The sequence below is a fragment of the Anomaloglossus baeobatrachus genome, chromosome 5 (genome assembly GCF_048569485.1).
Source record: "Anomaloglossus baeobatrachus isolate aAnoBae1 chromosome 5, aAnoBae1.hap1, whole genome shotgun sequence".
Classification (NCBI taxonomy): Eukaryota; Metazoa; Chordata; class Amphibia; order Anura; family Aromobatidae; genus Anomaloglossus; species Anomaloglossus baeobatrachus.
The window spans coordinates 150,129,065-150,143,883 of record NC_134357.1 but is presented as its reverse complement, the minus strand read 5'-3'; positions in this window follow the sequence as shown (position 1 = coordinate 150,143,883).

Here is a 14,819-nt window from a genome sequence, read left to right as displayed (position 1 = left end):
CTCCTAAAAAGTATTTTATTACTTAAGACGCAAAATCTTATGAAACTATAAGTAGTGGCTTATTTGCCTGCTGTTATATTACTGTTTTGCCTACACAAACCACTGTGTATAGTATAATTGATATACATTTATAAATTAAAAGCTTAATCCTGTGCGTACAACTTCAACAGAAGGTAATTTCCATTTCATAATCTTGCCTGCTAGCTGGAAGCTCTTCAATTCACATACATAGAAATGTATTTTAATATTTAAGGTCTAAATATTTTTTTGTATTAGGTCTGTATATAATTTGGGGGATTCTTAAAATTTTATTTTTTAATGGGAATATGAAAATTAAAAATATAGAATTGGATGTAAAACAATGCTATTACCCTGAAGGTTAAGGGCGTTCTGACGCTGTTCGACCATTACACAGAGGGAAGAAATTAACTTTATTCCTGCCTGAAGCTTCAGGCTTTCAGTCATAGGAAGCCATTGCTCTGTGTATGGCGGCTGTAACCGCATCAGTCTGAATCCGCGCTCCTATGATTGAAAGCCGGAGGCTGCTGGGAGGAATACAGTTCATTTCTCCCTGACAGCGGGACTTTCTGTGCAGTGGCCTCATGATGTCAAAAAGCTATTAACCTGCAGATTAACCCCATATCTGCATGTTAAAAGTGTTGTTTTATATGAGAGATTCCTGATAAACACACATCAACATAGTATACTGCCAAAGGCTTCCAAACAACTGGTATCTAAAGGATTTGTGTGGGTTGGAAAACAAATATTCAAGGAGATTTGTCAACAACAGAGCATTGACGACCCACTACATATGTCCCTTACATGAACAGCCCCTTAATTACTGTAGAAACTGTGTAATTATACATCCTTTTCCCTGTGGTGGGATTTGAGTGTCTAGTCCTTGTTTACAGCTGACCACTGAAGGTTACAGATAGGTTATATCTTCTTATATGTTATTCACTGGAGAGCCATTCCCATAAAAATGGGATTTCTACAGTAAACTAAAAGTTAAAGGGGTTTTCCACTTTTGGTGTCAAGTTTTTGTTTTCACCTAATCAAAGAAACACAAAAAAACACATCACTCTTCATTTAATCATTATAAAGCCCAAAAAACTGAAGACTTTTTAGCCTAACATACATGCATACAAGTGAAAAAAAAAGCCCAAATATTGTCCCCACAGGTCTACAAGTCCTTTAAAGTTCTAAGTCTTGTTGACTTATAGAAAAATGTGAAAAATGTGACAATCTCAATGCAACCTGTGACATAAAGGACACTCCTGGAAGAGACAATATGTGACATGACATTTGTAAATTGTCAAAAATAAAGAATTTGTTACAAATTAGGGTTAATGCATATTTGTGTCCCTGTATTACATTATGAACGAATCAGGGATTTTCTTAGAGTCTCTTTCCCAGATAAACTGCAGACCCTCTCCCTCCTTCATGACATCCAGGAAGGTAAAGACATTTCCGTAGGCAGGAAAATTAAAGGGAATCTGTCAGTAGGTTTTTGCTACCTCATTTGATAGCAAAATGATGTAGGCTGCACTAAATCAGATATCAACTTTAGAGGTCTAGACATCAATACCAAATTAAATCTCTCTAAAAAGAATACTTTAATAATTTATTATTAAAAGTCAAAAAAGAAAAAACGGTGTAAAGTGCAAGGTGATGTGCACACATAAAATAATTTATGATGATGGCTCATGAGGGCTAGGTATAGATATGTGCTGTCACAGGCTTAAGGCCGCTTTACACACTGCGATATCGGTATCGATATCGCTAGTGTGGGTAGTAGTACCCGCCCCCATCTGTTGTGCGACACGGGCAAATCACTGCCCGTGGTGCACAACATTGCCCACAGCCGTCACACATACTTACCTGCCTAGCGACGTCGTTGTGACCGGCGAACCGCCTCCTTTCTAAGGGGGCGGTTTGTTCAGCGTCACAGCGACGTCACAGCTGCGTCACTGAACCGCCACCCAATAGAAGCGGAGGGGCGGAGATGAGCAGGACGTCACATCCCACCCACCTCCTTCCTTCCGCATAGCGGCCGGGAGGCAGGTAAGGAGAGGTTCCTCATTCCTGCGGTGTCACACGGAGCGATGTGTGCTGTCACAGGAATGAGGAACAACCTTGTTACTGCTGCAGTAACGATTTTTGAGAATGGAGCCCCATGTCACCGATGAGCGATTTTGCACGTTTTTGCAACGATGCAAAATCGCTGATAGGTGTCACACGCAACGGCATCGCTAATGCGGCCGGATGTATATTAGATTACCATCACCAATAATTAACACTCCCAAAAAGTACTTGGTGCAAATAAATAGTCAAAAAACGTCTGTACGAGTACCAGTTATTAAAGTCAATGAGTGTCAGTGCCCCACTGACTGGTTATCCATATCAAATTCAAGATCTAACAATGCCCAGGTTAGCACATAATAGCATAATATAGTCCTATTCTAATAACCAATAACATGTATCAATAGAGCATCAGAAATAATAAATGGCATCATCTGAGGGTACTCAGCCAGTCTGGTAATTCATATGTAGTCCTGATACTGAACCACTGTTGACATCAGTCCAATAGGATCCCAATCCCGATGCATTTTCTCCCTCTCTCTCCCTATGATCATTGAGAAGGGTTCATCAGGGTATATAGTGGACCAGGTACATGAATAAGTACCAGTGGAGGATAAATGGCCTGACTAATAGAATATTTCCAAGGGTCCAGTATGCAGGTCAGACAAGTATCTCAGTAGATCCTGTAATGCTGACAGCTGCTAGGTCAAATGGCCGTTTCCCGGATAATCTGCAGCTCTCTCTCCCACCTTCATTACATCTAGGTAGGCAAAGACATTTCTGTAGGCAGGAAAATTAAAGGGATTCTGTCAGTAGGTTTTTACTACCTCATTTGATAGCAAAATAATGAAGGCAAAAAGATTCTGAATCCAATGGTGTATTCCATAGATTACTGGCTAAAGCCGTTGTGAAACAATCATAGAATTTAGATGCAGAAACAAAGCTGCCCCTGCCTGCACCAAGCTCTCAAAAAAGATTGTGCATTGACTGTTAGATGTCAATCAGATCAGGGGGCATGTCAGACAGCCATGGAGATGAGTTTTCAGTCCTGCACTGTTAAGCACAGGGTAATAAACCTTTTAGTTTACGTAAACAAATGCACACATATTGATAAGAGGAACACAGTTGTTTATTGTTTTTTAACTGATACAGCATTCTATCTCTGCTTACATAACAAAAACCTGCTGACAGATTCCCTTTAATTGTATACATTGTGAATATGTGTTTTTGGCATAGATTGCTGGTGTATGCACTTGCTTTTTTAAAAGCGGACAAAGTCAAAGACCTTAAGGTCACTTGCAGACGTTGGGTATTTAGTAAGTTTTATACCACAGTATTTCTAAGCTAAAACCAGGAGTGGGTAAGCAATGCAGAAGTTGTGCATGTGTTTCTATTGTACTTTTCCTCTGAATGCTCCACTCTTGGTTTTGGCTTACAAATATTGAGGTATAAAACTCACCAAATACTCATGTGCACATGGCCAAAAGCTCATTATAATGCACCCATTTATGTGTCTGAGGCAAAAGCTGCTTGGAGATGGAAATGGCCTGTTTACCTCTTGTGCCCTTGTGGGGCTGCACAAGTATGCCCACGTCTGGCTTTTTCACATAAAGGCTATCAATAATAACATGTATCTTTCTTATAATTGGACCCTATGGTTGATGCTTGTCACTGAATGACTGTACGTTGTAAAAGGAGTTTTTCATCAGAGATATATATTTAAAAATATTCTCGCTATGTAAACCTCGGTTGTAAGGAACTGAAGTAAAGAGTGTCTAAGATTTTTTATTTTCAAAAATTGTTAACAGGTAAAAGCAAAAATGCACTTTAATAATCTAATTTAACGTTCTTTAGAAAACAAATGATAAATAAAGTACTTTTATATATACTTTTAGTCACTAAAATAAGCCCCAGGAAAGAGAATGACAAAAGAAATATGTTATAGGTTTGGTTTTCATTATAATGAAGGGTGAGTTTCCAGCAGCCTACAGTTCGCTACGCTCTCTTAGAGATAATTAAGTAATAACATCTATAGAGGTAGGTAATGTCATCAAAGTCTTTTGGGAAAATTAACACCAAAGGCAAAGACAAGGGTGGTTAATGGACCCATTAGATTCAGTATGATCTGTCTTGAAATGGCAGAAAAGTCATAGGATATCAACAATACAGCTCTGATGGAGAATTAAATGTGACTTTTAAAATCCCTCAAATGTTCTACCAGTCTAAACCCTATGCCATTTCTCTGTGCCTGCTTAAAACGTAGGGTGCTACAGATGATAATAGATGTTATAGACATTTCTTGCATATGCTTTGCACTGTTCACAGGCTGAAAAAAACTACTATTGGAAATGAGTTAATATGAAAGGTCATTTTGTATTGTATTATTATTCTGTAACACTCTACATCTGTGCATAGTTAAAATTTCTCATTTAATAAATAAAACTATTTCCCTTTAAAAATATTGTAGGTCATTTTTATTACAAATTATATTTTTAACATACGTATAAAAACATGTTCATTGATTTTGTGTGACTGTAATTTTGTAACCGGATCTTAGCAATAACAATTTTAAAATATCTCTTGGAAATCTTGTAATTTTCCCTCACAAACCAAATTAAGTATATGTATTACACCCACATGAACCTGATACAAAGGTGTGTCCACTACTAGAACAACTCCTTCTGATTCCACTTGTTTCCCCCATTTAAAATAAAAGACCCTGTACTCACATTGTCTTCTGATGCTGTTCCAGCACTGTCAATAATCATAGTCCAGGGCCCCATGTCCAATCAATACCAGTTTCTCTCTTCCTACCTTTGGACCAAATGAGTTAATTACAAGGAAGTGAGTGCTCATTTGGTGCAAAGGCGTGGTGAGAGAAGTGTGCAGTGATTGGATGATGGACTTGTGTGGTTGAAATATGATGTGAGCACTGAACCACAATTACCAACAGTGCTGGAACAGGAGGTGAGTACTGAGTCTTTTATTTTAACTGGGGTACACAAGTGGAAGCAGAAAGGGTTGTCCTAGTAATGGACAATCCCCTTAACACAAAGTTGTTCTACATCCTAATTGAGCTGACCAATTAGAGAATTTATCCAGACCGGCATTTCATACAACCATCTTGAGTAGAGATGGGGAAATTGATCTACAGGACTCCAGTCCATCGGCGTATAAGTAATCTGAGTCTGGAAGGAAGTCATATGAATCTGCTTACATTCTAGCCTTCCTAGTTCTTCTTTTAATTAGCCGGGCTGGTGCAACTATATAATTGTAGCATGACTCACAAAGCACATTGAGAAAACCCAGCTTATTTGAAAAATTGAGAATAGGAGATTTGCAACTGTCCCATTCAGCAGTCACATGTTTCTAACCTGGCCACCGGACCAGAGTCTCGTGAATCGATTCTCCCATTTAAAGTCTTGAATCTGTAGTCTGCTGGAGTAAGACTAGGTTCACAGTATGTGTTAGCCATGTCAGTGGCACTGTCGAGGCTTCTGTCTCAAGTTCTGAAAAACTAGTTTCTGCTATATCAACGGATGGAACCATTGCCATCAATGTAGCAAATGGATACACTTTGTGTTATGTCTGACCTTATTTTCAGCAGTGTTCACCTTTTTCAGGTGGGTAAAAAAACATTATAAACTGCATTTCATGTCCACCTGAAAAAAACAGACATTTCTAGGTTTAGACTGAGCATAAAGTGACTCTGTCCTATTCATTAAAGCTGAGGAAGCACTTGTGTGCAGTTTTGAAAAATTTGATGCAAAATGTTCATGAATACCACAAGTAAACAAAGGAAAAGTGACTTGGAAAGAAATGAAAGTCATGAATTGGCCCAAAGTCCCAAATCCTTAACAATCAATGTACTAATTTTGTTATAGTAGAGTCATACATCAACAGCTGCATTCATCAAAATGGGATAGTTTCTGTCGTGTGTCAATTTATCCTTAGGCAGCTATAGAATATCTAATTTTCTCACTTTTAATTACTCTGCAAGAATATAACCATACAAGAATGACTGAGTGAGATGGGCAAGTCTCTTACACCTCAGAAATGTATTGCGCTGGGATCATTTGTTCAAGCCACTCTGTCACGTAAAAGGGTGCAGTCATATAAAAATACACTATTATTATATTACTTACACTATTATTTTTACTTACAATAAGGTTTGTCAGTCAATACAGATTATGGCTCAGACATTTACGATGTCTAATTAATCCAATCAAAGAACTTAGCAACAACTCAGAGGCTTAATACAGACACAACTGTAGGGAAACATGAGCCTTCAACTTGGATGATACCATGTCAGCTTTTTTATCTACCAAATCCAGTGAAAGGCGTTGCAAACAACGCAGACGATGAATAGATACAGCACTATATGGTACTAAGGGGCTTCAAAATGGATGATACCAAATATGCTCTGATGATTACTAAATCTAAATATTTTTGCAGGTCATCAAAGCTCTTAAAAATTTTGAGCATCTTTGATATTAAACTTAACACACATTAGTTGTCTTCTTGATCCACCGTTTTACCTTTCTTAAATTTCAGTACCATATCAGCACCATATCAGCCATCCTCCAATCTTGTGGCACCAAGAGAATCTAAACAGATGAGATACAGCAGTCTGTCAATTACTAAGCTTAACTCCCTAAATATCCATGGATGACTACTATCTGGCCAAAGGCCTTTGTCAGTATTTAATTTGCTCAGATGCAACTGTACTTCTTGTTTTAATTTCATTATATTGGGTGATGAACTTTGATTCCTGCCTTTCTGAATGATATCAGATGTAGGCAGTTCATTGGTGAAGACGAATGAAAAGCACGTTTACTATCTCATGGTGGTTTTGATGAACCGCCATGAAATACACCCATACATGTCAACCAAATTTAACGGCTTGTTACAGGTGCTTGCTTCTGAGACATAAACTTATCTGACTTCAGCCCTTGTGAAAAATCCACAGTGTCTTTCATTTACAGTGGCCTGTGTATAAAATCCAGCACGACAAGCATCTGTCCCCAAAAAGGGATAATTTTTGGACGGTGTTTAATATTTCAGTAGACTAAAAAATTTTCAACTGCTGTGTGTTTTTAAAAAGGTTGTACAAGGCTGGTGGTGAATGGGGAATATGCTGAAGCCATGCAGAAAAACCAAACCAGAAGACATCAAAGTGATTGTATTTTCAACGCGTTTCAGAAAACCTTATCGCCTTCATCAGGAACCCACCGGTTACCATCCATTTTTCCATAACTAGAATCGTAGAGGTCACTTGGAGATTAATAAAGCTGTGCACTGACACGGACAGAAGAGGGTGACTTTGCAAAAGCAATATATGGCCCGTTTGCAGTCCAATAACTCATCAAACTGCACAATTACACCTGCCCCCTAACATCATGGACCAATGTGCATATCAATGATATGTCCGTCCCTGAGACTGTATTTGCAATAAGGAGCTGAAAATGAGTTTTATACATATCTTTTCTGATTAATTAGAGGCTATATTGAGATTAGTGGTATATTTATTCTCCACAAATCAATTTTGGGGACAAAATTCAGCAAAACAGGCAAATTCTAATTTCAGAACATCAGTTAATCTCTAATATATACATATTGGTGACTTTTTCATCCTCTTGAGACAGATCTTAATGGACATGTGTTGAAATCTGAAAAAACTTTCAAATGTGAACTATTTATGTTGCTTCCTTTCTATATGTCAAAACACATTGCTTTGTGTATCGCCTTTTAACAAAAATCATTACACCCACGGTCAGTTCAAGTCTTGAAATGACAAAATCCATTTAAGTATCTTCCATTTGAATATTTCACATATAGTAAGGGTATCTTGTGGGCAATGATCTGTAATATAATAGCCACATGACTTTGGTCGGACATCACTGTTGAAAGTAATCTTGTCTTGGCACAAGAATTAAGGTTTTAGGATGATGGGCTATTTTTACTACTTATCTCTGCTGAATTGTTTCTGCGCATAAAGCAAATACTGTTTGATTCAAGGAGTGAGATTTTATGGCAGAATGTAAGTGACCCAGTTACAGTGTTCTATTAAAATAATGTGCTGAAAAGCGTGTTTAGTGCTTATTTCTGTTGGAGGGAATATATATAGAATAAAAAGGGCTCTCCTCTATTGAAAGTAGACAACCTCCTATCAATTAAAAATATTTTCATATACTGTGGAAACACTTTCAATGGCTTTATTGTATTTGCAATGGCTCATTGGGATGGTGGGTGGTGGTCCATATATAGATTTAGGTAGTATGGCCTTAGCAATGGTTAGTTTTCTCTTAGGATAGCACTTACACAAGACATTCATGTAAACCTTACTCATTTCCAAGACACAAGCAATTGAATATTACTGAATTGTATTTACAATCTGTTCCAGAATTTAGTCTCTGGTCACGCATAGTCTTTTCTAGCCTTACTAGTTTTGTGGGACCTCTGCACACTCAGATCCACACCTAAAATGGCCTATCACATGTCAAGTTACAACTATGGATTTCACACTCACTTTAAACTTAAATCCTTAACACCTGTAGTGGCACTCTCCTCACCTGTAGCACAATTTTCCCTTGAACCTTGTCTTTTCACCGGTCAACTACTGCAGGCAATGGCCATTTGCCTAACATTTGGTAGAAACACCTCACATTGTAGTTTTAAGTTCACCCTGCTCTCCGCTATGCCATATCTGGCTTATGATTCCATCTCTCACATTAAATTTGCAGGCTATTCAGGATGCATACCTCAAACCTACTAATCATGCTTTCTGCAACTAACCCTGAGTGTTGAATAACAGTGGCACTTCTGTATATGGATTGGCACACAAGTAGGATCCCATCCTAAAATAAACTTCAACCAAAACTTGGCTCTCAAACACTAGAATATAATTATGTATTTATTAAGGAGCTTGCAATCCAAACAGTAGATGTTTCCGTCCACACCGGGCCTTCAACAATTATAAAAATTATATTATACACATATAAATCAATCATATAAATAAATCACATGTATAGCATTATTTCAATACAGGAAAAGAGACAAGAGAAAACACAAAATATACAAAGAGCAAAAAAATTGAGATTATGTAAATGCAGGTAAGATCATACCTCCCAATTGTCTCGGATTCAGCAAGACTCTCCAGATTTGAGAGCTCTCTCCCACAGACCCCTGGTCACTACACAGGACATAGAGCTCCGCAGAGCATCTCTGTGTCCTGTATTCAAGAAGGAGATGGAAAAATTTTGTTTCTTCTAATAAAATTACTAAATATTATTTAAAACAATAGAATAATGTAATTCTTATTGCGCTTCTTTTTTAAATAATTAACATCACAAATCAGCAAATAATATGGACATATTTGGTGTCCCTTTAATCTTAACAACACAGCGAGCAGATTATTTATGGAGATTGATAAATGGCGTAAAAAATGGTTATTTTTCTTTGTTAATCTTAGAAAATATGTATTAAAAATATATCACTGAGGCCGTGTTCACACTGTAAATGCTGCGTTTTTTTCTCCAGGTGTCTGCAGCACGCAACGTAATAACAATCTTCTCTAATTATTCCATGTTTGCTGTATTTTTATTGCATTTTCTCTGATATTTCATACATGTTTGGTGCAGTTGTCAATCTGAGTTTTTAATGCTATTTTAATACTACAGAAAAAATTTGCGTTTAAAAATGTAAAGGCACTTTTTTTTCTGCTTGCATTTTTTTTTTCAGGCTTTACAAAGAATCCTATAGTGAAAAAAACTTAACAAAACCGCAGAGTTCAGCAGTGTCTTTAGAAGCACCAAAGGCAGAGATTTCATGACATCTCATCAACTTTGCTTGAACACTTAGTCTGTGTTCACATATAGCTTACCGTATTTTTCGGACTATAAGACGCACCTGACCATAAGACGCACCCTGGTTTTAGAGGAGGAAAATAGGAAAATAAAATTTTAAGCAAAAAATGTGGTCATGATACACTTACGGGGTGAGGATCTGCTGCTGACACTGTTATGGGGTAATGTCCTGCTCAAATACTCCCCAGCCTGCTCATATACTCCCCAACCTGCTATATACCCTTATCCAGCTCATATACTCCCCATCCTGCTCATATACTCCCCAGCCTGCTATATACTCCCCATGCTGCTCATAATATACCCCTATCCTGCTATATGCCCTCATCCTGCTCATATACTCCCCATGCTGCTCATATACTCCCCAGCCTGCTATACACCCTCATCCTGCTTATATACTCCCTAGCCTGCTATATACCTTCATCCTGCTCAAAAACTCCCCATGCTGCTCATAATATACCCCTATTCTGCTATATGCCCTCATCCTGGTGTATGGCCGCATCCTGTGGCACATAGAAAAAATAAACGTTCATACTCACCTCACCTCACTCCCTGCAGCACCGCTCCTCTTACCGTCTATGTCAGCGGCAGCGCCGCTGAATGCAGCCGTCCCCCTGCAGCATCGTGATGTCCTCCGGTGGTCTGTGCCGGCGGCTGTGTGTGGACACGTGCGCACAGCGATGACGTCATCGCTGTGTGCGCCGCTAGCCACGCAAGTCAGCTGACCGGACAGACGGGAGGAGGAGTGATGCTGCAGGGGAACGGTGAGTAATCTGTACTGATTCACTGCCCCCCGCACTGATAATGATGCGCGGGGGGCAGTGAATACAGCCGCACATGATCACTCCAGGCTGCAGTTGCCAGGGGTGATCATGTGGTCCGACTGTTTATCCCTGCCCATCCTCCCGCCCACCTGTCAGTGTCTGCTTCACCGCTGAGAGATGGGCAGGAGGATGGGCGTGCATATTAAATGAGCGGGTCCACGTGGTCACGGCAAGCTGCTACAGCCTGCTTGTGCCCTCGATGACCCACTCCACCACAACACCCACAGTCAGACCATAAGACGCACCCCCAACTTTCCCCCAACATTTGGGGGGAAAAAAGTGCATCTTATGGTCTGAAAAATACGGTAAATGCTGCGGTTTTTCTGCTCTTTTATTTGCACATAAATTCTGCTGTGTTTAATTGTCTAAGCAAAGTGGATGTGATTTTATGGAAAGACACTGCTGAAATCGGTTTTGGTGCTTTTTTATTTTCTAGAGGTTTCTATGTGGAGCTTAAAAAAATGCAGGAAAAAACTGCAGATACTTTTATAAGTGAAGAATCCAAGCTTTTTTTGTATAAAAACACTTAGAAACACAGATTCACATCACCAAAAATGCATTAAATAATGGGCAAAAGGCAAAAGGCATAAGAAATGCAGCAAAGATGCAATAATCAGAGAAGATTGTTATTGAATAATTTGGTTCGGTTTCCCATGAACACCAAACATTCCAAAATACATTTGGAATCCAGGAAAAATGGGTATGAGCAAACACTTCATACTTACCGATCACTGGGGTGGCTGTCACACTGCTCCCGCACAGCTGTACACTTCTCTCATAGCCTCTCCTTTCCTTCCTGGGAGGTTGATTACAGATGCACTGCTCTCCCCGCCCACCGACCAGCCTGGTGTCTGTGATTGGTTGCAGTCAGACCCATCCCCAGCCTGTGTTACAGCGTGTGTGTGATTACAACCACTGACAGACCCAGTCTGCGAGTCAGTATCATGGTATAAAGATAAAGAAATAAACAATAGGCATAGAGTCCACTCGTATTCTGATAGCCAGCACAGGTAAATCCCATGGCTACAGGCTGCAGCCGAAGCCCTGTGCTCATTACCGCTGTGTATCAAATTAAGAGGAACAGTATGCAGCTTTTATTTTAACTATTTAAAGAAATAATTAAAAAAGTGTGGTCCACCCGCACAGGACAGGAGGAGCTGCTGAGGGCCAAGGTCAGTACATGCTGCTGCCAGCGGTGATCACAGCCTGCCATCTCCTGTCAGCCTGGTGTCTCTCGGCAGCTCTTTCTGACAGAGCACACAACACTACATACTACTAAACTCATCAGATATACCTTGACGAGGTTTTGGGGCTCAGTTACATTGATCAATGCGATTGCGAAATATCTCCTTTTTCCTAATATTCATGGCAGATATGCATTTCATTATTCACACTTTCAAGTGAGCAAGTGGCATTTTTCATTGTATGCTTCAATGTTTTTCGGTATGCTTATAGCATTATACTATTATCTAACTTTGATGTGCAGCCTTATCCTTATGTACTATGTATTTTTTTGGCTTGCACTCAGAATATATATTAGTGCTCACTTCAGTTATCCTATTCAGTTATATGTGTTTTTTTTCTGAATGTGAACACAGCTCCGCCCCTTTCGGCCATGCTTTTTTCCATCTCCTATATAAGAAAGTCCTTGGTTACCCCTCTCCACACACAGCAGTTTTTAATTGCAATGAGATGACACACAGTTAGGGTCATAGAGCTAGGGACCCAATATAGAGATATACCTTGACAAGGTTTTTGGGCTCAGTTACATTGATCAATGTGATTGCTAAATATCTCCTTTTTCCTAATATTCATGGCAGGTATGCATTTCATATAAGCATATAGGTATGCTTATAGCATTATACTATTATCTAACTTTGATGGGCAGCCTTATCCTTATGTACTATGTATTTTTTTGGCTTGCACTCAGAATATATATCAGAGCACACAGCACTGACAGGAGGAGCTGCTGTGGGCCAAGATTAGTGCATGTTGTGGCCAGCAGTGATCACATTCTGCAATCTGCTGTCAGCCGGGTGTCTCTCGGCAGCTCCTCCTGGCAGAGTACACAGCACTGACAGATGGAGCTGCCAGGGGGCCGAGATCAGTACATGCTGCAGCCAGCAGTGATCACAGCCTGCCATCTCCAGTCAGTCTAAAGTCTATAGGCAGCTCCTCCTGGCAGAGCACATAGCACTGACAGGAGGAGCTGATGGGGGTCGAGGTGAGTACATGCTGTGGTCAGCGGTGATCACAGCCCGCCATCTTCAGTCAGCCTAAAGTCTATCGGCAGCTCCTCCTGGCAGAGCACATAGCACTGACAGGAGGAGCTGCCGGGGGTCGAGGTGAGTACATACTGGGCCAGCGGTGATTACAGCCTGCTATCTGCTGTCAGCCTGGTGTCTCTCAGCAGCTCCTCCTGGCATTGCACACAGCGATGACAGGAAGAGTTGCTAGGGGCTGAGGTGAGTACATGCTGCGGCGAGCGGAGATCATAGCCTGCCATCTCCTGTCAGCAACTTACCTGAGTGACGTCACTTCAGATCGTGGCTGGCCCCCTGCCGGCAATGTCACTATTTAAGTGCGGGACTATGTCATGCTCCCCACCAGCCCTTCAACATTGACAATGCCATCTGGGGAGTGCAGGGAAGCCTGCACCTTCATGCCGGCACTGTCACAGTTAAAGTGCTGATGGGGAACAGGACACAGCCCCACACTTTAAGTCAGAGTGCTTCAGGCCACCAGAGGTCATACCGTGGGAACCCGGGTATAACCTCTAATGAAGTGAGTAACGTCACTGCTGCCAGCCGGGTCCTTCTTGTCATTGTTTCCCAGTGTCTGGAGAGATCTTACATGTTTTTGGTCTCTCCAGGCTTGGATGTAGCAGAGCCATGACCATCATGGGACTTTGTGTGGATTACATCGGACCTGGGTGTTTTGGGATTAATAAAGTGGTGAAAGAGGTTTTTTTTTTATTATTCCAAAATAAAGGGTTTTTCCAATGTTTGTGTTTGCTTATTTTCACTTATAGATTAGTGATGGGGTGTCATAGACGCCTGCCATCACTAATCTAGGACTTAGTGGCAGCTATGGGCTGTCATTAATTCCTTATTACCCCGATTCCCACCGCACCAGGGCAATAGGGATGAGCCGGGTACAGCGCTGAGCTGGTCGCATCCAATGTATGTGACAATCTTGGGCAGCTACAGGTTGCTATTTTTAGGCTGTGAGGCCTAATAACCATAGGCCTCCCCAGTCTGAGAATACCAGCCCCAGCTGCCAGGCTTTATCATGGATGGGCATCAAAATTGGGGGGACCCCCTCCGCTTTTTTTTAGCAATATATTTAAATAATAAAAAAAATGGTGTATGCGGTTCTTCTAAAGGCCACTTTACACGCAGAGATAAATCTTTGGCAGATCTGTGGTTGCAGTGAAATCATGGACATATTGTTCCATTTGTTCACAGCCACAAACCTGGCACTGATTGTCCACAATTTCACTGCAACCACAGATCTGACACAGATTTATCTCTGTGTGTAAAGTGGCCTTTACTTTGATACACAGCTAAGAAGAGTGCATGGGGGCTGCACCCTGTAGCCATTGGCTTTATCTGTGCTGGGTATCATAATATGGGGGGACCCTACAGCAATTGTTTTATTTATTTATATTTATACTGCCATACTGACGGTAGATGCTAGAGTGTACCAGCTTCTTCCAGGTATGACGTCATTTCAACACGCCCATATGCAGTCTGACATTTCCAGCCAGAATAAACATTTTTCTAAGTCTAAGTGGGCATGGAGTTGTTTATAATAGAAGCGGGGGGGGTGTGGGTGAGACCCCCAAATATGGGGAGTGTAGGGGGCTTGCACCCCTTGCATGATTATGGTGAAGATCCCCCATCTAGGGGTGTTACCTCCAGACCCCTGCTTCTATTTTAATCAAAAAAGGTCCGTGGAGCCTCTGTTAGGAGTCTCGACACAGAAAATAGCCAGATATCCATCCGGGTGTTGAGCGCCTTTGCTGGCTGCCGACAGTGTTTTCTCTGGC